Source organism: Pinus tabuliformis, chromosome 5_2, assembly GCF_031772625.1.
Source record: "Pinus tabuliformis cultivar Carrire ecotype Pingquan chromosome 5_2, CPIR1, whole genome shotgun sequence".
NCBI lineage: Eukaryota > Viridiplantae > Streptophyta > Pinopsida > Pinales > Pinaceae > Pinus > Pinus tabuliformis.
In genome coordinates this window covers 93,743,682-93,770,415 of record NC_142306.1, presented here as the reverse complement: position 1 = coordinate 93,770,415, position 26,734 = coordinate 93,743,682, and the positions used below count along the sequence as shown (strand labels likewise).

At 37.3% G+C, this 26,734-nt stretch overlaps 2 pseudogenes across 1 annotated transcript; both read right to left on the bottom strand.

Annotated features, from left to right (window-relative positions):
- Positions 1-20,042: 20,042 nt before the first annotated feature.
- LOC149157680 (E3 ubiquitin-protein ligase CSU1 pseudogene) lies at positions 20,043-20,637 on the bottom strand (annotated as a pseudogene).
- Positions 20,638-25,278: 4,641 nt separating this feature from the next.
- Positions 25,279-26,438, bottom strand: LOC149157679 (ABC transporter B family member 1 pseudogene; annotated as a pseudogene). Its single transcript, XR_016262003.1, has 4 exons — positions 26,284-26,438; positions 26,127-26,213; positions 25,798-26,021; positions 25,279-25,419 (listed from the first exon to the last, which is right to left on the bottom strand). The product of XR_016262003.1 is annotated as an ABC transporter B family member 1 pseudogene (transcript).
- Between the last annotated feature and the right edge of the window lie 296 nt (positions 26,439-26,734).

The following is a 26,734-nucleotide window of genomic DNA, read 5'->3' as shown; positions in this document are numbered from 1 at the left end:
TAAGGAACCTGAAAGCTCTAGCATGACTCATGAAGAAGAGGAAGAAATGCTACATGATATATCAAAATTACAAGAACAAGTGCAACAAATGTCACGCTCACAAAAGCTAACAGAAGCTAAGATAAGTGGCGTGGAATCTAAGATAAAGGGCATGGAAGCTAAGATGGATGATTCGAAGAAAGATTTGAAGAGAGACATGGCAGATTTGAATATAAATTTGAAGACAGACATGGAAGAATTGAAGAAGTTGCTACAAGAAAGGGTCACTAATGGTGAAAAGGTAGTAAAGGAAACTCATGATGAGAACAAAAGAAATGTTAATCATGATTCCATAGACACTAATGTTGGATCGAAGAATCACCATATTCCAAAAATCGATATGAGGAAGTTTGATGGCAAGGATCCCGCCACATGGATATTACAGATGGAGCAATTCTTCGATCTCAATAATGTGCAAAACGCACAAAAGGTACGTATGGAAACTGTATATTTGGAACCAAATCAGTTTGTATGGTATCAATGGCTTTGCTCTCGTAAACAATTTATCACTTGGGCAATTTTTACGGAAGAATTGATAGCACATTATGAAGATACAAAAAGCAACACTTTTTTTAGCCAATTGATAAGTCTCAAACAAAAGGGTTCAGTAATGGAGCACATTGAGGAGTTCCAAAAATTGAACATAAGGGTAAAAGATATTCCAGAGGAGCATAGGATTGATGTGTTCATAGGGTCTTTAAAGGATAATATCCAACATGATGTTCGCCTTTGGGAACCTGATTCATTAGAGAAGGCATTCAGGTTAGCAAGAAAAATGGAAAGCAAAATTATGGCAACAGGAAGCATACCACTCACAACTATAAAGACGGAAGTGTTGTTGCCCCTAGTCTTCCACAACCTATAAGGTTGACACCACAACAATTGGAAGAAAAAAGAGCAAAAGGGCTTTGTTACAGTTGTGATAGCAAATACACTAAAGGTCATAAGTGTGCTGAGAAGAAATTATTCTACATAGATTGTGAAGAGGAAGAAGAAAAGGAGCAAGAAAGGTCAAAAGAAGAAGATATTCTCCAGGAACAAAGCCTAGATGAAGAAAAAATAAATCCGACCATATCTTGTAATGCATTGGCGGGAATTACCACTCCTCAAACCATCAAGATAGAAGGACAAATCAAGAAGAAAAAGGTAATAGTGTTGATTGATTCAGGAAGCACCCACAATTTTATTCATTGTAGGTAGCAAAAGAATTGAATTGCTTCCTATATCCAGCACCAGAGTGTCAAGTGATGATTGCAAATGGAGGAACAATAAATTGCTCTGGAAAGTGCCATAATATCAAGCTATCCATGGGAGAATATGTATTGACTAGCCCAATGCTTTCCATTCCAATGGGAGGTGCTGATGTTGTACTAGGAGTCCAATGGCTACAATCCTTGGGTACAATAGCTTTTAATTTTCAAGAACTTTTCATCAAATTTTCTACGGAAGGAAAGGAAGTTGAATTAAGGGGTATTGCAGGGAAACCAGGAAAGATAATCAGCTCTAATGGCATGACAAAGCTTCTAAAAAAGGAGCAAAGAGGTGTAATTGCACAATTATGTTCGCTAGATGTTTCCACATTGGAATCATCTATTTCTCCAGATCTCCAAAAAGTCTTGGACAATCATTCCAAGGTATTTGAGACTCCAAAGGTCTCCCACCTATGCGTGATCATGATCATGCTATTCATCTGATTCCAGGAAGTGTTCCTCCAAACATCAGGCCGTACAGATATCCCTATGTCCAAAAAAGTGAAATTGAACGTATGGTTGCAGAAATGCTAGAGGCTGGTATAATTCAACCGAGTCAAAGTTCTTTCTCAGCTCCAGTAGTATTGGTGCACAAGAAGGATGGATCATGGCGCATGTGTCCGATTATAGGGAGCTCAACAAGCTCACTATTAAAGATAAGTTCCCCATTCCTGTTATTGATGAATTACTGGATGAATTGCATGGATCAATTTACTTCACCAAGTTGGATCTTCGTTCGGGATATCATCAAATCAGAATGAAGATTGAAGACATTCCGAAAACGACATTTAGAACTCATGAGGGTCATTATGAATTTTTGGTCATGCCTTTTGGCCTTACCAATGCACCTTCAACATTTCAAGGTTTGATGAATTCAATTTTCAAACCATTCCTTAGAAAATTTGTGTTAGTATTTTTTGATGATATACTAATCTACAACAAGTCTTGGAAGGATCATGTTGAACATGTTGACAGGGTGCTACAACTATTGGAGGAGAAACAATTATATGCAAAAAGATCCAAATGTTTCTTTGGAGTCCAGGAGGTGGAATATTTGGGTCATATTGTATCTCATGAAGGAGTTAAGGTAGACCCTAGCAAAATTAAAGCCATTAAGGAATGGAAAATCCCCACATCCATAAAGCATCTGCGAGGATTTCTTGGGTTGACAGGTATTATCGCAAGTTTGTTAAGAATTATGGGAGAATAGCAGCACCTCTAACAACATTATTGAAGAAAGATTCATTTTCATGGACTCCGAAGCAACAAAGGCCTTTGAACATCTTAAAGAGGCAATGTGCCAAGCACCGGTCTTAGCTACACCGGACTTCACAAAAACCTTTATTGTGGAATGTGATGCTTCAGGAAATGGAATTGGTGCTGTTCTAATGCAAGATGAAAGACCCATTGCTTTTGAAAGTCGTCCAATCAAGGGAAAGTTTTTAAGCAAAGCTATTTATGAGAAGGAAATGTTGGCAATACTCCATGCACTTAAGAAATGGCGACCCTACCTAATGGGAAGACACTTCAAGGTAAAAACGGATCATGATAGCCTTAAATACTTTTTAGAACAAAGATTATCCTCTGAAGAGCAACAAAAGTGGGTCACAAAGATGTTGGGTTATGACTTTGAAATCATCTACAAAAAAGGGAAGCAAAATGTGGTGGCAGATGCACTCTCAAGAAAGGATGAGGATGTGGAAGCATTGTTGTGTGCCATTTCTATTATCCAACCAGATTGGATAAACGAAGCAAGGGAGGAATGGAAGAATGACGAAGAAGTGTGGGCACTTATTCAAAAGCTACAACAAGATTCCAGTACTTCTGATACATTTAGCTGGCAAAATGATTCGTTATGGTACAAAGATCGCTTATACCTCTGTAAGAATTCCCAGCTAAAACAAAAGATTCTTATGGAATTGCACACTTCTCCCTTAGGAGGGCACTCAGGATTTTTAAAAACTTACCACAGGGTTAAGAAGGAATTTTTTTGGGATGGCCTTAAATCAGATATTCAAAAGTTTGTGGCGGAATGTTTGGTTTGCCAGCAAAATAAAGTTGAAACAATTAAGACACCGGGTCTATTACAACCTTTATCCATTCCAAGCCAACGTTGGGAGGAGGTTTCAATGGATTTTATCACAGGTTTACCCAAGTCTGAGGGAAAGAGTGTCATCATGGTGGTAGTTGACAGACTTACCAAGTATGCACACTTTTGTGCATTATCACATCCATTTAAAGCCAGTACAGTTTCTACTGCATTTATGGAAACAGTTCAAAAGCTACATGGAAACCCAAAGATTATTGTAAGTGACAGAGATCCCATTTTCACTGGAAATTTTTGGACAGAATTATTTTCTTGTCTTGGTACTCAGTTAGCTCATAGCTCATCTTATCATCCTCAATCTGATGGGCAAACTGAGATAGTAAACAAATGTTTGGAAGGATATCTTCGTTGCTTTGTATCTGATAAACAAACACAATGGGTCAAATGGTTGCCTCTGGCTGAATGGTGGTATAACACTTCCTTCCATACAGCAACAAAAATGACCCCATTTATGGCACTTTATGGGTATCAACCACCATCCATCACATCATATTTAAGAGAAAATTCTAAGGTTCAGGCAGTGGAACATCACATCGAACATCAACAACAAGTCCTCCAACTCTTAAAGGATAACCTCGTGTTGGCACAAAATAGAATGAAACAACAGGCAGATCAACATCGCAGTGAAAGAAGTTTTGATGTAGGTGATTGGGTATTCCTACGGCTACAACCATATAAGCAAATGTCCCTAAAGCAAGCTAAGAAGGATAATAAATTATCACCAAAGTATTATGGTCCGTACAAGGTGTTGCAAAAGATTGGTACTATGGCATACAAATTGGAGCTTCCTGCAGCTTCTCGATTGCACCCAGTTTTCCATGTTTCATGTTTAAAGAAGGTTATAGGTGACAAGCTCCCAATTCAAACAATATTGCCAGAACTTGACGAGGAAGGAAAAATTATATTGGAACCGGAAGCAGTCATAGAAACAAGAACTCGACAGCTACGAAATCGATCAATTTCAGAGTATCTTATCAAGTGGAAGAACTTATCCGCTGAAGATTCCACATGGAGGATGAGAATTTTATGCAGAAGTATCCAAACTACTCAAGCGTTGAGGACAACACTTTTTTGAAGGAGAGGGGCATGTTGGGTCCCTATAATACTAGTGATTACCCCATTACTATTGTAGTTATACCCTTTATTTATATTGTTGTGCCCCTATTACCCCCATATTGTTATTTCTGTGCCCCATAGAATCCCTCTATTGTTATTTTTGTGGCTTTATATTATTATTGTTAGGTCGGCTGGATTATATTGTGACTCCTTAGACTCCTATATATAGAAAGGAGGTTTTGTCATTTGTATCATCGAAGAATTGTTCATTTATGTAATGTAAAGGAGGTTGCCCCCTTAAAGAGGCTGAATTCTAAGGCGTCGATCTATCCTTTCTATCTTTTCTTGAGCTGGTTCCATAACATCTAGTCAGTTGGCCTTTTACATTCACCAACACAGCTTCGCACCAGTTGAAGATGGTGCCTCGATAATAGTCTACTGCCATTCACATTTGGGATTCGGTGGATACATGCAGTGCTGCGCTTTTGCAGAGTCTGGTGACAGTAAATGCAATCACTTTGAGTTCAGGATGGGAGATGGTTTTGATATCGATCCCTTTTTTCTTTGTTTGGTCATTACAAAACTCTAGTTGGAGACTATCGACAGACTGGCCCCCTGGCCTAGTCTCGAATAGAGTCAATTGTTCACCTCTCTTGGGCAAACCAGTCAAGAAGTAAATTTCCTCTGGCTCCATTTCGAGCTGGTGGCCACCAATAATGAAACACTGGTCCTGTATATTCCATCTGTCCACCAGCCACTGCAAAAAGTCTACTTGGGCCCTCATGCTAGGTATGGCCCAGAATTTTAATAGCCCGCATGCCTTCAATGCGTCTATTGAAGGTTGATGATTAATTGCGGCAAGGTCCACATCTTCGTGCTCCCCTTCCTGCGGACTGAGCATTGTGTATATCCTACATTGAATGAAAAGGCGGATTAGAACATTTTAATTCAATGTTTTTGGGCAGAAATTGAAAAAAATGAAGTTGTAAAACCTATGTCGCGGGGTCCGCACTCTCTAGTTAGGGACAGTGCGTAGGTCCACAATCTGCCCAAGTAGCAGGTGTGGGCCCCTGGCTCTTTCCTCTGTAGGAAAAAGTCAGGGTCCACAGGTTTCACATGTTGTGCCTGCGGACCCCCGTGAGCGGTCTTTTAAACTAATTTTTCTCTTAAAAATCAAAATGGAAGCCTAAAAACAAAATTCAAATGGTTGAAATGCAAGATTAAAGTGATGTGGATTACCTGGAGGTGACGGTTTTCGATTCCAACGGATGGATTTTCCGCAATCTTCACAAGAAGTTTCTTACCCAAAAGCTCTCTTTTCTCACTCTGAAGTCAATCAGTAAAAATGAATTTACAAAAGCGCTTTTTATAAGCTTTTTGAATAAATGAATTTTTAATTTGTTTATTTTTCACTTTAAAGAGGTAACTTTTTGATGAATTTTTATTTATTTTAAACAGGTATGAGTAATGTTTGAGTTTTTGTGCAGAATATTGGATTTTTCAGGAGAAATTGATCGTTTTCAACAGAAAACATTAGAGTCCTCTTTAAGCTCTTTTCTGACTCGTAAAATATGAAAAGATTGCCAAGTTTTTCTTCTTAAGCTCGTTAAAACAGAATTAAAAGGATGGTCTGCTTACAGCTCTTTTCTGACCGCATAAACATGAAAAGATTGTTGGACTTTTGTCATTTCAAGTTTGATATTGGCTATAAAACGACGTGTCTTTGATCGCTTTTTTACTTTTTTCAGATCAAGACCACTAATTATGAAAATTACTCCTTGATCGTAATGGTCAAGCGGTTCTATCAAGTATTATTTTATACTTTTTCGGGCTTAGGAGACACAAATTTACGAAAAAGGACAACCATGGAGTTTTCTTAAGTTTTTCTTCTGACTCCCTAAAATCGAAAAACACCGAGTTTCCCTATACTGGACTCGTTAAAATTTAACAGTAAAGGACCTATTTAATTTCAAACAGGAACAGACCACTCCTTCTTAGGGTTCGAATTTTAAACTAAGTTGGACTCATACAAAGGATGAGATTATAACCAAGAAAATGTTATCCTCCTCAAGCTTGTCAAAAATAAAGAGGTACTTGCCAGAAATGGTGGGGGAAAAGAGATAAAAATGAACCTGTTTGTTATACTTTGTGTCTCAGAAAAGCATTTAACCACTCTTGAACACGACACTTTTTCTTCACCTGGGTTGGGAAATCCTTTCCCTAATAGTTATTCAAACCATATTGAAAGTCTTCAGTCAGTTTCTGGGTATTAGCTTTGGCTCAATTGTCACCAAACCATCCGCAGTGTCATTATGTGTTCAAAAGGTCAGTGCAAGTAAACCATTCATCTGCAAAATATCTGTCATCTGTCTTGACCATCCTTGAGTCAGTCCTTGCAACTATATTTCTCCAAACAGGATCTATGATTTCGTGTTGTGGGCTTGCCTATGACAGATCATTTTCTATCGACTTCAGCGCATTATCTAGAAAGATGATCTAGAAATTGTCAGTACCTTGGAATCTGCATGCCTCAGTGGCAGGTTTATCGCCTTCGACGACAGGTTGCATCATTGACCTTCGATCAAAGGATTCTGTGATATGTTTGACATAAACTCATCTATTCACATTTCATGGATTGTACTGAGTACTTTGAGAGCCATTGACATTACTGGTGGTTTCTCTCACACTTGTTAACAGTTTACATCATTGACTGGTAATCAAGTGGTTTCTACCATGTTCGACTCCGACACGTTCATTCACATTGATAGAATCATACTATTTCGGGAAGCAGAAATCAAGACCTTGGATTTAGTTTCCACCATCCAGGCTGCGAGGAATTTTGTTATTCATTATACAGTGGACTATTCATAAACATATGGCTGCACCCATACTGTATCTACATATGTCTATACTTGTGATGTATTACAAGATCATTCCTATACCAGAGCAGTTTAGTTAGTTTTCTAGTCAATTTTGATCTGAGTATGGGAATGTCTACCTCAGCGATGATATGATCACATATATATATTTTGTATTGAATGTTTTTACTGGTTCCAACCAGGTTCTCCACAGGATGATCCTCAAAATGATAAAGTACTTCACTCTTCTTAGATGAAAAATACTATCCTCATCTATTACAGACTTCACACTTTAGGGGGCAATCTGTTACATAAAATATTGTCATCAGGACATTTTGCAGTCAGTGTAATTCTATCACCACTCATACTTTCCTCCTATGGAAGTCTTAAACCTCAGCTCTTCATGTCAAGCCTTGAAAAATGAGAGAAAGTCCTTGAAAATCTCTAAAACTCCAGTTCTACACTTTCTCTTAGCATTAACTGTGGTCCGCACCCCTTGGTCATGTCTCCTGTGGATCTGCCCGCTCTGTTTCTATTTAATGGGTGCGGACCCTTGTAAAAGTCAAAAAGGCACAAGTATATTCTTAAAAACTCACTTTGGGTTATTTCTGGAAGCTTCTAGAGGGAATCTTGAGGTGGCAAGTTCGCTTATTTAAGGTTCATGCATCCCATAACTAAAGGAGCTAACCCCTTGATGTGAGGAGCTTATCCCTTTGAAGGAGGACTCTATCCCTTCATAGGTGGAGCTGTAATTTCCTTCCTCTACACTATAAAATGAGGCATTGGGATGGTTACTAAGGAGGTTGAAAGCTGAATATTTTTTAGGGTAAATGTTGTTGGAATTCAGACTTCCTAATTGAGCTTGAGAGGAGAGATTACATACCTTTTGATCTCATTGGGAAGAGTGTGAAGCTTGTCAAAGTAGAGGAGATCCTTGCTTGGACCCTGGGAGGAGCTTGTACAACATCAAGGCACCAAGATTGTAAAGTTATTCTATGTTTAAAGTTAATACAATCAAGTTTATTTTTCTCAATAAGATGTCTTCTATGGTTTATTGCATGGATTCCTTGATCACCATGATGAATATGATTTATTATATTGGCTATGCAGGTGTTATTTGATGTGTACTTGTTTGTGTTTGTAGGTTCTTAAAAGGAAACTCATTCGGACGGTCGAAGCGTGGCTGCCACAAACTAGTGTTGGACTTAAGGTAGGGTCTAAGACACCTCTTGGTTTTATTTATAAATCACAATATTTAGAGAAAGGTAGATTTTCTTGTTCTGCTTGTCGCTAGATATCAGTTGATACTAGGGAGATCGGTCTTGCCTGCAAGAACGATTTATCCGGCTGACATATATATATATATATATATATATATATATATATATATATATATATATATTCTATCGAGCTGTATTTATAAAGCTCCAATAAGTAGTATGTTTGTGATGCTTTTAGTAGTTTTGTCTTGTCATAAAATTCATAGAACATCGGGGATGATTTTTACCCAAGGGGGAGGGGTTTGTAATAGCTCCAGGGAAATCTCCATGTAAATAAATAAGGTATGGAATTTATAGAAGAAAAAAATAAGACCAAGGTCATAGGACATGTATTCGAAGTTGAATGAGTGTAAAAACATTATATTGGGATCCACTTGCAGTTAATTATTTATTGGCCATGGAAATTGGCATTGGAAAGAGGAAAATGGAAATAAATGGTAATTAATTGTTACATGATAGAAAGGAAATGACACAAAAATGAAAAATAATAAGAAAATGAAATAAATTCTACTTCAATAGGTGGGGAAGAGGAAGAGTCAAGAAAAAGAGAAAAATAGTAAAAGAATATGCATGTAAGGGAAAATGAAGAAAAAGGAAAAGAAAAAAAATCTGACAAACAACATTTGAGTATTCTATTTGGGGAAAAGAAAGGAAAAGGAGATAGAACACTAGAGAAATTGGAAACAAGCAATAAAATAAATGGACAAGAAAGGAAAAGAAAGCAATGAAAGAAGAGTTCGACTGGCAGCTAAGAGAAGATTTGAAAAACAACAAACAAGGGAAAAAAAAAAAAAAGGATTTGTAGGTAACAATGTGCCTATTCATTATCTTGATGGGATTTGAATGCATGATTCATGATTTAGTTTATTGGTCATATTTACTATCATTTGCATGCAGTTTACCTGGATTGATAGTCATGTATAAACTTCACTTCTACCATTTCCTCGATAACCATGATGCAGTGGGTTCTCTGATTGGTTGAGATTTGGATTTCCAATATATTTTGGATCCTAGTTGAGGTGGTATTAGGAAAATCCCAAGGGTTGAGAGTGGAGATGGTTTTCTCTAGGTAGGCTCTTGGTAGGTGGGCAGAGAGAGAAAAATTCCTCTATGTATGGTGAAGAAATTTTGAGACAACTTGTATTAGTTTTGGTGATTTCCGGACTCGGTGTTCGATGAAATTAATGTGGCTTGAGGGTGGAGGTGGTTTTCCTCTAGATTCCTTGTTTGGTTATGTTTTGTTTTATCTCATGTAATAATGAATTCGGGCTTGGAATATGGCATGGTGGTAGTTGGGTTGGAAGAGAGAATTGGTTCAGTCATAATCTATGGCCAGGTGGTACATGGATGTCCCTGACCTAGTTGGCATTATGAATATGTTAATATGTATTATTAATTAATGATATTAATGAGTATAAGCTTTAGTTGAATTTGTTGATTATGTGATTGGTTTGTCATTGGTTCATTCTGGTTAAGTGTATGTTACATGCATGAAATATTTCTTATTATATGAGATGCTCTTGTTATGATCTTACTGATGGTTGATGGGCTCTTGGATGAATTATATGGTTGCATGTGCTAATATATTTTATTGCAACTAAGTAAGAGAGAGGAGAAAACATTCTAGATGAAAATCTAACGAGACTAACGAAATAGTGAACAAATTATGCATTCATCACTTATAGGTATCATAGTAACAAAGTGTTTGTCTAAATTATTAACATGCATTAGGAAAGTCTGAACCAGAATAAAGCTCGGGAAAGAGCATATAGACACATAGACATTGTTGACAAAGTTTTTGAGAATTTTGGGAATTTGGCCTATAGGTTAGCCCTAAATTTCTGGAATAGGGTATGTGGTCACACCTTTGGAACTGGGAAAACTAGGCTCTGGCCACATTGAAGGTGGGTTGTGCATTCGGTTGAAGGCCTCTGGCCGCATTCGTAGGCTTGCATGTATGTGCACTACAACCAAAAGGTCATTAGTGAGGTTCATGACTGTGATAAACCTTTAAGGTCCATCACCAATGTCACATATGGTGACGGTCCTTAAAATAGCATTATTGTAAGTGCATATAATGATGGTCCTTTAAGGTTTGTCACCAAAGCCATTTTTAGTGACACTTTCGGTGAGGGTTGTTAAAGGCCCATCATTAATTCCCTATTTGGTGACACTTATAGTGACGATCTTTTATTGACCCTCACCAATTCTCTTTTTGGTTAATTTTGGTGAAGGTTAAGAAATGTTCGTCATCATTGATCATTCTAATGAATGTGCTATGATGCTATGTGCATGTTAGTATATTTTTTGTCAAAATATAATGATTTAAGATCATTGTGGTGGAGTATTTTTAACCATGTTTCCAAGGCCATAGTGGTTAGAGTCGGCCAACTTGTTAAGAAATAATTAGTGTGTATCATTTCCCTCAAGTAACAAGAATATAGTTTTCATATTAGTCAACACATGATTCATCTCTATTAGGTCTATTATCTAACAAATTACCTTTATATAAAATTCCACTAGTGTTTGTAGGAACTATGTTATTTAACACATTTTCAAGCTCTATCAATTCTATTAATGAGAGAGACCTAACACTCGTCATCACTCTCGATACACCTTAACATGCTTTGGCACACACATTCCTTGGCACCTTGCATGTCTTGGAACATCTTTGTATCTAGAACATATTTCCATGGCTAGGACACCAAAGCACATGTTGGTATGCCCTAGCATAGCATAACACCCTCCTAGCATGTGTTAGCATGCCCTGTAGTCCCTAGCATTCTCTAGAAAACTTTGGCATGCATTAACATTCATTATCACTTGGCACACATTGGAACCTGGCATGCATTGGAACCTATTATTAGTGTGCCTAACATGCCCCTTTTGAAAATGATAAAGTATTTACTTATTAACCCTCTTATGTGTTTGATTCCTTTCATTTTAGCTTGGTTCTTCGTTTTTTTTCCTTGACACTCCTTAACACATATTGGCATACCATAAAAACCTTCACATCCTAGCATGCCTTAGCATATGGAATTTTTGGCATGCCTTGGCACTATTTGGCACATGTTACATGCACTAGAACTCCCTAGCACACTCTGGCACTTATTGACATGGCTTGATATTCCTTGCATGCCTTACCCATGCTTAGCATACCTTGTCACTCCCTCCTTGGCATGCAAGATAGAACTCATTGACACTCCCTGACACACCCTCATATTCATTCACTTCGAAGCATTTTGGCCTAGTGGTCCCTTTTGTTGCCCTATTATTCCCTAACACTCCTCAACGTTCATTAAAACTCTCTAGCACACCTCAGCACTCTTCAACATGCTCTGCAACTTCATAACTTGTGTATCACTCCCTAACACACATTGGCACTTGACACATGTTGGCAATTGGAAAGTCTCAACATTTCTAGAATTTATTGAGATGCCTTGGTATGATTTGACATGGTTTAATATTAAATTTATTTGATATCAATTATTGGAAAGTAGATGAGAATTAACAAAGAAATATTTCACACTTAGAATGCACTAACACTTGGCACTTGGCACCTATTGGCACCTAGTGTTGGTGTGCCTTGCATGCACATATTGGAAAAGGTAAATTGATGACTTATTAACCCTCTTATGTGTTCATTTCCTTGTAGTTTAACTTGTTTCTCCTTTTTTTTCCTTGACAGTCCTTGGCACGTATTCGCACACCTTTGCACATCTGGTCATGCACTAGAACTTGGCACATCTTAACATATTTAACATGCCTTCACACTATTTGGCACATGTTAGCATTCCGTAGCACACCTTAACACTCATGTTGTCACAATAAACCTTGCATTTTTTCATGAATTTGGAACCCAATCAAGTCCTTAGCTACTACAGTTCATGTGACATTAGCCTACTTTAGCCGCAACAACTTGACCAATTGTAACTACTACAAGTAAATTGTGCCTTGTTCACCTAAGAATTGTCTATAAGTCATCTTAGGCCACTCATGTCCAAACTCAAATTGTCCCACTTAAGAACCTACCAAGACAAGGATCACATCTAGCCATCACCATAAAATAACTAAGAAACATGGCTTACACATGAAATATTTCACATGTATATCCAATTCATATAAATAGTAGAGAATTAACTGATAATTTGCAAGAACCACGAGATGCACAAGACACACAAGATATAAGTCGACATAAGCCGAGTGCCACAAAACTTATACATAATAATGTACAATATGAAATTGTCTAAAATAGTTTAAAACATGAGCATTCAGCCTAAGTGTGCCAAATTTCATAAAAAATAGTAACTAAAGGAAAAACAATGTTTTGCCGAGAAATTCACCATTTTTTTAAAATTTCTCTATCGAGCCCCTTATTGCAACCATAGGCTTGCCTCCTAAAAATACATTATGAAATTCTCCTAACACACGTTTTCCTTGGAACACTTGAATTCACTGGCACTCCCTAGCACACACTCTTATTTGTTGATTTCCATGCATTTTGACCTAGTTCTCCCCTGTGATGCCTCGACACTCCGTAACAGTCCTCAAAATGCATTGGCATTGTCTAGAATGTGTTAGCACACCTTTTCATTCCTTGGCATGCCCTAGCCCACCCTAGGTATCCTACCTCTCACATCTACCCTCACTTAATTTGCAAATTGGGAACCCAACCAAGTCCTCACATGACTACAAGAGCTTGACCAAGTTACAATTACTACAAAAGACTAAGTTTTTGAATTGTGTAGCTTGGGAGGTACTCCACAAGCCTAGTGAGATGTTTTTGTGGGAGTTTGGTCACAAAAGGCTTTGTGGGCAAAGAGCCAAAGCAAAGGGATTTCAGACCAGAGATGGGGTTTAAAATATAAAAGAAAATTATAAAGGAAAAGTAATATTTACTAAGGTCTAAGTGGTTAAACTTGTAAGTTCTAGAGGTTCCCTAAGAAGCCTAGAAAGGAAAATCTATTTAAGGAGGCCTTAGTATGAAGGCAAGAACATCAAGTGAGAAGAAGTTAATTTTATCAAGGAGGCTTGGAGAGATGTATTCTGAAAGTAGGCTAAGTTATAGGGTTGAGTAAGTGTTGCTACAAGGAGGCAATGATCATCCATCAAGAGCAACATCATCATGTGAGCATTCACAAGAATGTCACATACCTTAATTGGCTCAAGCTAGGAAGTAGGATGGCATATTGTTGATTCTCTTCTGGTAGATCGAGCTCAAGAGAGGCAGCCCATGAGAATTTGGGCATGTGATTTTAGTGGTGTTCCTATGTGAAGGCTACATCAAATATTGAAATAGCAAAGAGGGTTGAGAGCCTGTCTTGTGGTGGTTAGTAGGCCACAAGGTCTGTGGTAAATACCAATAAAAATGGAGGATGGACTCACTAGAATTTAAGGCTAGAACATAAGTAGTCATAGGTGTTGTTAGAGTCCTATAATTAATAGGATCTCAAGGTATTGAGTATTGTATCTCAGGAATCTTATACTATAAATAATTGTCAATTTGCCAATGATTTCCAAATAAAAGAAAAAAAATAGAATAAAAAATGAAAAGAGGGTATGAACTAGCATTTGCACCAGATGTTGCAAAGGAAACGCCGTAAGGCATAAATTGAAGAACACAAATACAACAAAAGAATAATTTGATAAAGAATACAAATATATTGAACGCTCAAATCAATGCCCCATTAACTGGAACCACTTAGTAGACATATCTATCAACATTAGGATTATACACAATGATCAAGAAATCTCCCATATACAAACAACACCTTCCACAACAACCTTTCGTCACATCCACATTTTAAAAAATTCCTTAGAACGTGATTGGAATCTCCCATATTGCCTTTTTCATTATGCAGATAAATCTTCCATCTTGCTATTTTCATCATGAATATTGTTAGTTCATTGTTGTAAAGTGTTAGTGTGTTAAATTCAATACTATAAGTTCGACAAGCGAAAAACATTCCTCAATTAGCATAATATGCATTTTTATATCACTTTGTATTTTTCAGTCAAAGAGCACAAGTAATAGATTAACATGTATTTTCCCTTCAGTATTTTCAAGAGCCAAGCAATCTACGCCTTATCTATAAAGTAACAAAAACATTTTGGAATAAGTTTAATATTTCAAGCCAATGTCTAACCTATAAAGTAACAAAAACTTTTTGAAATAAATTTAATATTTTAAGCAATTGACTAACCTAATTTAATAATTGAAAAATTCTCAAAGATGAATTATACTCCATAATAAGAGAGCCAACATTGGAGCCCATACTTTCACTAAAACCAAAAGAAACACAACCACTTATTAAGAAGAAATTCAAGCAATAATAATAAAACAAAAATAATAAATGTTAAAGGATAAAATGTTATTTCCAACACCAGAAGCTGAAACCAGAAGCGAAGCCAAAACTATTATGGAGGATCAAGTTTGTGTTGGTTAGGTAGTTAGGGAAGAAGATTTTGAATTCATTTGTGCTAAGGTTAATTCCATTAAATGCCTATTGACGGATGCGAGAGCCACTAGAACTTCCAATTCTAGTTCAGTGACCAATTGGCTTAACAAACTTGAGGATTTTCTCACTAATGTTGTTGACATAGTGGAGGAATGCGAGCAGGGAAAGCTTATTTTCATCAACATAATTTTCCGCTATAGAATGGGCAAGAACATTAGGAAACTAAAGGAAGGAATCACAAAGATACACACGGGTGCTAAATATCTCAAATATCTGACCTCCCTCAATGCTACTGTTGGTGTTCAAGCACTGAATGCATATATTGAATCTTCAGAAGAAGATAAAAGAAGAAAATCTTGTGCTCTTCTATCTCAATCTCAAGTGGTGGGATTAAAGGAAGATACTGAAAAGGTCAGTCGGTGGATATTGGAAAATGGATTCAAAGTGATTGCTATTCTGGGTATGGGAGGACAAGGCAAAACCCTTTTGGTGCAAGAGGTATTCAACAACGAAAAGGTCCAAGACAGTTTTGACCAATTTTTGTGGCCTACTGTATCACCTAAATTTATCATAGGCTAATTGAGAAAATCATTTTTCAGTCTAAGAATTATGACTTTCTAAATTTTGATGTAATATCTAAATTTTACTTTTCTCCATTGGTAAGGTAGCACTCAATGCATATATTGAATCTTCAGAAGAAGATAAAAGAAGAAAATCCTATGCTATTCTATCTCAATTTCAAGTGGTGGGATTAAAGGAAGATATTGAAAAGGTCAGTCAGTGGATATTGGAAAATGGATTCAAAGTGATTGCTATTTTGGGTATGGGAGGACAGGGAAAAACCCTTCTGGTGTAAGAGGTATTCAACAACCAAAAGGTCTGAGACAATTTCGACCAATTTTTGTGGCTTACAATATCACCCAAATTTGTCATTGAAGCGCAGCTGCTGTTGACGTTACGTTCAGACAGATAAAAGTGTCTGAGGAAAAAGAAGGGGGTGTAAAGGGAATTCAGGACAGAATTAACAAATATTTTGAAGGAATGAATAAAAATATAGAATGAAGACGTTGTTTATTTGTTTTAGATGACTGTGTTAGATCTAAGTCATACTTCCATCCAGTCATTGCCCACATCTATTGGGAACTTAAAACATTTGAAGTTCCTAAATTTATCCAAAACAAACATCAAAAAGCTGCCCAACCGCTTGAGTGGTCTGAAGCGTCTCCAATTTCTTGATGTTAGCTAGTGTCAACAGTTGTCTAGCATGCATTTGGGGGTTGAAGCCCACAGATATATAGTGTATCTCAATGTGAAGGGCTGCAGAAAGATCAAACATTTAAACACATATACAGAGACCATAAAATTGATTTGATACAAGAACGACTATGGCAGGGTAAGCAACATTACAAGCATACTTAATTATGAGACAGATAAACCTGAAGGCCAACACCACTACATTACAGTTCTAACTTTATAGTGCCATAATACTTCAAGTCTACTTCTTTGTTGCGTTATTCTTATTACCAAAATTAGCAGCAGCTTTGGCTTCCCTGTCAAGAACCCAAACAACCATCAATGCTCCTGTTGCAAAATAACTGTTGTTGACAGGTGTTGTTCCTGCGTTGCAAGCTGCATGCCCAGCTGTAATCAAAGCTGCTTTTGATATCTCTTCGAAAATTTTTCCAAAATCTGCCACCTTTGCTGCAGCAGTGTCCATCACTTGATACTTCTCGTCTAACTCTTTGGCTTTGCTTAAAGTATCTTTTCCTAGGGTATAACCTTTTGAAAGCATTGTTATAACCACTTTTAATGCCTGGTCAGCAAAATGGAACAAAAATCTCAGTTGCTTATCAAGGAATTCAAATTGTCCAATAACAATAATGTTAATATCCTCAGAATATCATAGGCTAATTGAGAAAATCATTTTTCAATCTAAGAAGTATGACTTTCTAAATTTTGATGTAATATCTAAATTTTACTTTTCTCCATGGAGTAGTCTACCTAGGTGGAGGAATGGCACGATTTTCGTCACCACCTGGAAAATCATCCGAATTTGGCTGCCGATAATCCCTCTGCCCTCGACCACCCTCCCCTGGCAATCCTAACATTCCCTGACAGAAAATCCGATCGGAGTTGGAAATCCTGACATCCCCTGACAGATCGGATCTGAGCTGGAATTGCAGCCGTGGAGAGTTATTGCCATTTCCAATTTGAAATGAGGAATTGCGATCTCACGGGCTGCTCACTCACCTTCCTCCTCGACTCGGCGCCTCCCGCTCTGCAATTCCTCCGCTCTGCAGCTCGCCACCCAGGGACAATTCAGTGACACCTCCGACTCTGTTAATGACTGATTGAGACATGCACCATTTATGTCCTGTATCTGTCGCCGGCAATCGTAAATCCCCGAGTTAGCGAAGATGCCGCAGAGGCATTCAAAGAACAACAATGACTTGGCGTTCTTTACATATGACGAGAAGAGAAAGCTTGGGTATGGTACTCAAAAGGAAAGGCTCGACAAGGACTCCATTAAGCCCTTTGATGCCTGCTCTCTATGCCTGAAGCCATTGATAGACCCCCTCTGCTGTCAGAAGGGCCACCTCTTCTGCAAAGAATGCATTCTAGAATGCCTGTTAGCGCAAAAGAAAGACATCAAGAGGTAAGATTTGTTATCCTAAATAAACCCAGTTTTTAGTTTTGAATTTTTTGGAGTACTGGGTATTGTTTTCCCTTGATTTGGGCAAATAGGTTCCTGCTACCAGTGTCTTATAGGATTCTATAAGGGTTTTCTCTTTGGGTGTTACTGGTCCTCTGTCGGAAATCGTTCCTGTATTAGGGTTTTTCATGGAATCGATCCTGTTATTAGGTTTCTTGGGGAACTATGCAAGATCGAGAAAGATCGGAGAGAACATATAATTTTTAGATGTGCTACCCATAAAAACATGCACTGTAAATTAAATATAAGTAATGTCTCTTCTTTTCCACAACTACTAGAAAGTGAATATATAGGTTGGTTAGGGAAACTATAGGACACCAATACAGAACAAGTAAAAACTAAAGTCAAATGATGAGGAGCGATAAACCTTCCTTTTTGTAATTAAAGACCCTTTTGACATGATAGGCATTAACCTCCTTACAAGATCCGCATTACAATCAGGCTGTTTCATAAAGCAAATGCAACAAGAATTTAGCAATAACACAAAATGCTTTCTTTTCTTTACATATTCAGCACATATTCATCGAGGCTCATGCAGAAGACATTGATACCCTATTTCAACATGCATAAAGAAGGATTTGAGGCACACCTCCAAAAGTATGGTAATAAACATGATTCACATTGAAAAGAATTGAGTTAAGCCTTGGATGTGGTAAGTTGTTACTCATTTTTACTAATGCAAATTAGTTTGAGTTTGCTCCATGATTTCTCTTGAGTGGACATTTGCCAAAATTTTATGGTTCCTCTTCTTCATATTTTTCACTTTCCTCTACTTCACATACTTTGGGATGATGTCAGTTGTTATTACTCCAGGTTACCACATTGCTTCAATCATTTCATCGACCTTTTATTCCTCTTGGAATCTCTTCTATGGGTTCATTGTGTTCTTTGGTGGAAAATTCTTGTACTCCTCTTGGAATCTCTTCTATGGGTTCATTGTGTTCTTCGGTGGAAAATTCTTGTATGGTGGAAATGGTTTTATTGGTTCAACTCCATTTGTTGGACACTTTATGGTCTAATTGTAGCACAATTGGGTGATGTGGATTCTAAGATAAATACAATAGAAGGAAAATACAAAAATACTATATTTTGGGAGAAGCTACTTCTTGAGAGTTGTATTTTACATGGTGTGCATTCATATTTTATTTTCTGTGATGTTTCCTTTTCCATTGAAACATTCAACTTTCAGATTTAGGCATCAAAGAAGGGGGTGCTACTACATACGAAGTCCTGATATATAAAATTTGCGCTGTTAAGAATGGATTTCATTGAACTTGATAACATTTCTGCAACTCCAGAAATCAGTCTTTTCAATCTGTTAAATATGTTATAAAGATTAATGTATATCACGCCAATATTACGAGGGATTTTGCCATCTGTAGCCTCGAAGACTTCCAATTTTCTCTATAACGAAGATCTAGCTTAATAGAACATTTCCTTTTTCCTTCATAATGATCAATAATGAATATACAACAAAAATCAAATCTACATAAAGTAACATAGTGTCCATTCTTGGTAAGATTTTTGCTGAATTGACTTGAGCAATAGAAAAGCATGCGAGAGATATGATTGAGATTGGGCCCGAGTTCAATAAGTGAGCATTACAAAATTTTGCACAGAAATTATTTTATCAAATTCATCGATGGTCACTCATGGATATCAGTAGCCCCCAAGCAAAAAAGCTAAGATACTGAAAAAGAGCAAACTATATATTAAGCCCAATCAAATATCAATGGCATCAGAAATCAGATATTTTGTATCGCAATTAAATTATACATACAGCACTAGGACTGATCTCTTGAAAACTGATGTTTTAGCGTATTCCGTTCCGTAGTCAAGAATATCTGATTCCATGAACTGCACCGAGGATATTATTACAACATACATACTATCCAACAGATTCAGACACAGAGGCAACCATATTCTCATACAAATGCCACATATTTACTAATACCATGCTTATCATATTCCTAGAACCATGCTAACTGAACAAGGTTGACTAATATATATATCAGAACAAAACATAATTAAATCCTCCAAACCCTCTTAAAGAAAGCTTAGGATGATATGGAGTAAAAAGTAAATGCCTGCATGATTTTTTGATCACATGCCTGAAAAGAGATGCACCATCATCCTAAAACTCCAGATGCATAAGAGGCTCAAAATTAGAACACAAAAGCAAATCAAGCTTTATTTGGTCAAATTTATGAAATCCAACAAACTAAAATTCCAAGACTGCTTAATCATATTTGTACATAGTAGTTCAACATGAGTTTGATGTTCATGTTTTAACTGTTGGCCTCATAAGTCCCATGCTAGAACCACTTCCAACATGTTTAAAATCGGTTGCCTCCAAGTGGTCCTCGTGACCAGAAAATCCAGTACCTCCTTTTTCCAGCGTGATCAAATGCTTTTCTTTGCGGCTTCTATTGCAGACAAAACAAACCCCATCTAATTTAACAAATTTCTCTGCACACTTTTTGCAATAAATATGGCCACAAGTGCTGATTGCCATTAGTGTATGCCTATTTGTTAGTGTATCTTTGCAACTAGGGCAAATAGAATTGGCCCCCAAAACCTCAGATTTTTTATCATGTCGATCCTTGGTAAAAATAACTGGAAAAAGAGACTTCAACTTCAGTTTCTCTTTACCCTCTGGGCAGATTGTATCAAGTGAAGGTGCCTCAACTTTTGCTTGAGCCTCGGGAGTTGCTGATGGCAGCCAAAATGCTTTCATTGTCCGAAGAGCCTCCGCTTCAAATGAAGTCACTTTAACACTATTGGCCCCATGAAAACTATTTTTGTCTCGAATGTGATTTTTGTCATTATATTGAGGTACAACACCATTGTTTTGCTGATCAAATGCATCAAGTTCCTGTTGCCTCTTTAACAACAACTTCTCTTCTTCCTCCTCCTTCTCCTATTTTTGATGTGCTTCATAGCTTGCAAGTTTCCTATCAAATCATACACCGATAACACCAGCAACTTACAATACCCACTCATAAAAAATTTAAATTAAAAACCTAAATATATCAGATATTTTGTACTCTCAACATTGAAGTGTCGACAACCTAAACTAGTCATTCTACTGATAATGAATAGGGATACAATCCCAGCAACACTCGTTTCTACCATGTAGTATCCAAACTTCTAGCTTAAACTATATGCAACGAATAATATGACCCCATAGTCAAAATATGCACAGTGGCATCCAAAGCTCAAAGCAGATTAATGTCAATTGTGATCAACCTCAGTACTATGATAACTGAGCCATACAAATGTCCAATTCCATTGAATCCAGATTAACAAGAGCCATCAAAGCAGACTAATGTCAATTGTAATCTACCTTGGTACTATGATAACTAAGCCATACAAATGTCCAATTCCATTGAATCCAGATTAACAAGAGCCATCAAGAAATAAATGGAATAATATTATAATCCTGTTGGCCATCTGATGTAGATCTGAAATTCCCAACAAATCAAAAGGCAGTGCCATTCATACAAAATGTAACCATATGATTCCTTCAAAGAAAATAACATAGACCCTGGACAGACATAAGAGCTTTATTCTGGCAGGTGGAGGGATATCATCTACCCATGCAAAGAAGGTCTAGTAACCAGTCCAACAGGCTGCAGTCTGGAAGCAAGTTGAAGCACTTGCAATGATGATGGGACGGTTAAAATTTGGTAGCCTTGACCCTCAATACAGTTGACCAAAGAGTTTCAGGCTGTGGGTTGTGTTGATGCTACAACATTGGTGGATAAATGTCAGATGGAAGTCCTAGGTGACTCTCTCTCCGAAAAGCTGCTTTTGATATCTCTCCGAAAAATTTGCCAAAATTTGCCACCTTTGCTGCAGCAATGTCCATCACTTGATACTTCTCGTCTAACTCTTTGGCTTTGCTTGAAGTATCTTTTCCTAGGGTATAACCTTTTAAAAGCATTGTTGTAACCACTTTTACTGCCTGGTCAACAAAATGGAACAAAAAATCTCAGTTGCTTATCAAGGACTTCAAACTGTCCAATAACAACAATGTTAATATCCTCAGAATATCATAGGCTAATTGAGAAAATCATTTTTTAGTCTAAGAAGTATGACTTTCTAAATTTTGATGTAATATCTAAATTTTACTTTTCTCCATTGGTAAGGTAGCACTCAATGCATATATTGAATCTTCAGAAGACGATAAAAGAAGAAAATCATGTGCTCTTCTATCTCAATTTCAGAATGCCATGTCATTCTGAATGTGACTATATTCAGAATGCCATGTCAATCTGGATTTTTTCATGGAAACCGTTTTGTTCACCTTCAAGGATTGTCTGTTGGACCCACTTGGTCAGATTCTCGCCAACGATTTCCCAAAAGGAATGCTACACCGTATTGAAAACGAGGGCACCGAATGATATCCCTATCAGAACAAAGCATTATTTCTTGATTTCATTTTTTATGTACAACAGATTAGGGTTGTAATAGATGCTCACTTTTGCTTGAGCCTCGGGAGTTGCTAATGGCAGCCAAAATGCTTTCATTGTCCGACGAGCCTCCACTTCAAATGTAGTCACTTTAACACTATTGGCCCCATGAAAACTATTTTTGTCTCGAATGTGATTTTTGTCATTATATTGAGGTACAACACCATTGTTTTGTTGATCAAATGCATCAAGTTCCTGTTGCCTCTTTAACAAAAACTTCTCTTCTTCCTCCTCCTTCTCCTATTTTTGATGTGCTTCATAGCTTGCAAGTTTCCTGTCAAATCATACACCGATAACACCAGCAACTTACAATACCCACTCATAAAAAATTTAAATTAAAAACCTAAATATATCAAATATTTTGTACTCTCAACATTGAAGTGTCGGCAACCTAAACTAGTCATTCTACTGATAATGAATAGGGATACAATCCCAGCAACACTTGTTTCTACAATGTAGTATCCAAAATTCTAGCTTAAACTATATGCAACGAATAATATGACCCCATAGTCAAAATATGCATAGTGGCATCCAAAGCTCAAAGCAGATTAATGTCAATTATGATCAACCTCGGTACTATGATAACTGAGCCATACAAATGTCCAACTCCATTGAATCCAGATTAACAAGAGCCATCAAAGCAGACTAATGTCAATTGTAATCTACCTTGGTACTATGATAACTAAGCCATACAAATGTCCAATTCCATTGAATCCAGATTAACAAGAGACATCAAGAAATAAATGGAATAATATTATAATCCTGTTGGCCATCTGATGTAGATCTGAAATTCCCAACAAATCAAAAGGCAGTGCCATTCATACAAAATGTAACCATATGATTCCTTCAAAGAAAATAACATAGACCCTGGACAGACATAAGAGCTTTATTCTGGCAGGTGGAGGGATATCATCTACCCAGGCGAAGAAGGTCTAGTAACCAGTCCAACAGGCTGCAGTCTGGAAGCAAGTTGAAGCACTTGCAATGATGATGGGATGGTTAAAATTTGGTAGCCTTGACCCTCAATACAGTTGACCAAAGAGTTTCAGGCTGTGGGTTGTGTTGATGCTACAACATTGGTGGATAAATGTCAGATGGAAGTCCTAGGTGACTCTCTCTCCGAAAAGCTGCTTTTGATATCTCTCCGAAAAATTTGCCAAAATATGCCACCTTTGCTGCAACAATGTCCATCACTTGATACTTCTCGTCTAACTCTTTGGCTTTGCTTGAAGTATCTTTTCCTAGGGTATAACCTTTTAAAAGCATTGTTGTAACCACTTTTACTGCCTGGTCAACAAAATGGAACAAAAATTCTCAGTTGCTTATCAAGGACTTCAAACTATCCAATAACAGCAATGTTAATATCCTCAGAATATCATAGGCTAATTGAGAAAATCATTTTTCAGTCTAAGAAGTATGACTTTCTAAATTTTGATGTAATATCTAAATTTTACTTTTCTCCATTGGTAAGGTAGCACTCAATGCATATATTGAATCTTCAGAAGACGATAAAAGAAGAAAATCATGTGCTCTTCTATCTCAATTTCAGAATGCCATGTCATTCTGAATGTGACTATATTCAGAATGCCATGTCAATCTGGATTTTTTCATGGAAACCGTTTTGTTCACCTTCAAGCATTATCTGTTGGACCCACTTGGTCAGATTCTCGCCAACAATTTCCCAAAAGGAATGCTGCACCGTATTGAAAACGAGGGCACCGAATGATATCCCTATCAGAACAAAGCATTATTTCTTGATTTCATTTTTTATGTACAACAGATTAGGGTTGTAATAGATGCTCAGCACGACACTCAAGATGTAAGCGAAGAGTGCGCTTATGGAACCGCAGACCATGGACCCTACAGATCCTAGTAGGGCATAGGCCCATTCTGGGGCATTCATCTTGACTAGTCTCTAGAATGACCCTGCCTGCTCTATGAAGGGTACCTTCTCTGTTTTATGTGCTGAGTTGACATTGACAAATGTGTTGAAATCAGAAGTTGAGAAGTTTGAAAGCCATAAGAAAAGAATTTCTTCCAATTATGGGTGAGCTCACAGAATTCCTTGCACTGGAGGGCCTGGAAATGGGTAAACAAACAAAAAATCAAAACGAGAATACAAATCTATGTTCATTCTATTTCCCCTTTCTTCCCGGGATCATTCAAACTGATAAATACTGAGAATTTATGGAAGGTACAAAACAAGTTTCCTTTATATCTTGGTGATGAATGAGTGGGTCATTCAGAATGTGACAAAATGTAAAAGTCCATAAACTTCTACAGAGCAACATCTAAAGTACCAATAAACACTAGAAGGGTTAATGGGAGAAGCAAAACAACTACAATTTAAGAAAAAATATTTATCTCTGGACCGAACAAAACCATTATAATTTGAGGAAAAAAAATGAAGGATTGTATGAGAAGGCATCCAAACAGTTTGGTGGAAAATCTTTCACTGTAATAAAACCAGAAAAACTTGGCAGCTGCTAAATAATTTTCCAAAGAAAACCCTGAGGATCTATAAACAAACAAAACAATTATAATTTCACAAACTGCTAATCTAAGGATGAAGAAAACAAGTATAATTTTATGAAGAAGAAGCTGAGGATAACCATTATAATTACAGTTTTACAGAGAAGGCCCCAAGGATTTATGGGACTGCAAAAAAAATTACAATTTTATAAAGAAGGCGAGAGGATTTATGGGAGAAACAAAACAATTCCAATTCTATAGACTTTCAGTCAGAAAACTATTGCATAGGTTAACCACAATGTGCCATTATTGAATTAACATAGTGGGATAAAACCTTTACCTGGCACTATTCTTTCTTGCATTGTTACCAAGCTCATGGGTAGTTTCTTGGAGTCTGATCAATGTTGAATAAGCCTCGTCAACCCCTTTTGAGATAAGGTCATCGTGAGTCCCCATCTCCAAAATGCTCCCCTACTGAACAACTGCCACCAGATTAGCCTTCCTAATGGTTGAGAGACGATGTGCCACAACTACTGTTGTTCTTCCTATCATGAACCTGTTAAAGGCTTCCTAAACAAGTTTTTCTGATTCAGAGTCCAGAGCACTGGTTGCTTCATCCAAAAGTAGTATGGCCAGGTTCTTCAACATCGTTCTGGCTATTGCAATGCGTTGCTTTTGTCCGCCTGATAGTTGACCACCTCTTTCACCAACCTGGAGTTGCAGGCCCAACTTAGTACAAATCATAACCATGGCTACTATCAACTCTGACATATAGAAAATGAACAGTGAGATGGAAGAAAAGTGCTATAAACCATAGATATATAGTTCAACTCCCGGGGATTTGGTTTAGAAAGGGAAGGGAAGGAGACTTGATAGTGGGAGAAGGAATTCCAGGATGACAAGGTAAACATATCAGATTGTTGTTATTCACACACACAAGTCATAAAGAGCGACTGGAAGACTGAGCAAGGAAACAAGCATAATCACCAAACAACTAATCAACCATCTCTGCAACAAACAATCAACTGAAAACTAATCAATCATCTCTGCAACAAAGAATTTTTAGTTATTACAGCTAGTAGCACATACTTGAGTGTCATATCCTTCGGGGAGGTTTGTGATAAAAAAGTGTGCATTTGCAACTCTCGCTGCTTCCTCCATTTCCACCTGGGTTGCATCCTCTCTTCCCAATAGCATGTTTTCCTTAATGCTTGTTGCAAACAATGCCAGTTCCTGACTCACAAGCCGTATCTGCTGTCTAAGCCATTTCAACTGTAGAGTTTTGATGTTAAACCCATCAAGTAGCACTTGACCTTCATTCACAGAAATTAAAAATAGTACTTTTGAGAAGCAATTCATTAAAGTAAAAACTGGAGTTCAGGGTATGAAAATGCCATGTAAAATCATGTATTGGATACCTTCAATGGGGTCATAGAAGTGCTCGACCAGAGAAACTACAGTACTCTTTCCCGACCCACTTCGACCAACCATAGCTACAGTTTTTCCTGTGGGAATGTTTAATGAGAAACGGCTGAGAACGAGTATCTCTGGTCTAGAGGGATATGCAAAACTCACTTGTGTCGCTTCAGACCTCAGGGCGAGCGTCTCTTCACTGATCAGAACGTTCTTCACTGATGATCTAATGGCTGGAGGGAAACCCTTACAACATAATAAATGAATTGTAAAAATTTGCAAACTTTCAGCAATTGTAAAATTTTACAGCTCAAGGAAGAACCATTCAAATTTTTACAAAATAGAAGCAGCCAGAAAGAAAAAGATTCTTGAAACACAACAGAAGAAGTAGCTAGTTGAATTTAATAGAAATTTCACGCAAATTTTGAAAAAAATGAGTGCATGAACGAAAGCTTCAAAGATCATAAAAATAACGATTGACTGATCAAGATCAACTAATTTGTAATTAGTCATAAAAGAAGAAAAAAACAGCATTAAAGATCGCACGAAATACCGTCTCAGTCCCTCGCGCATGCCGAGGTTTCTGCCAGTCGAACGATCAATCATTGTCGCA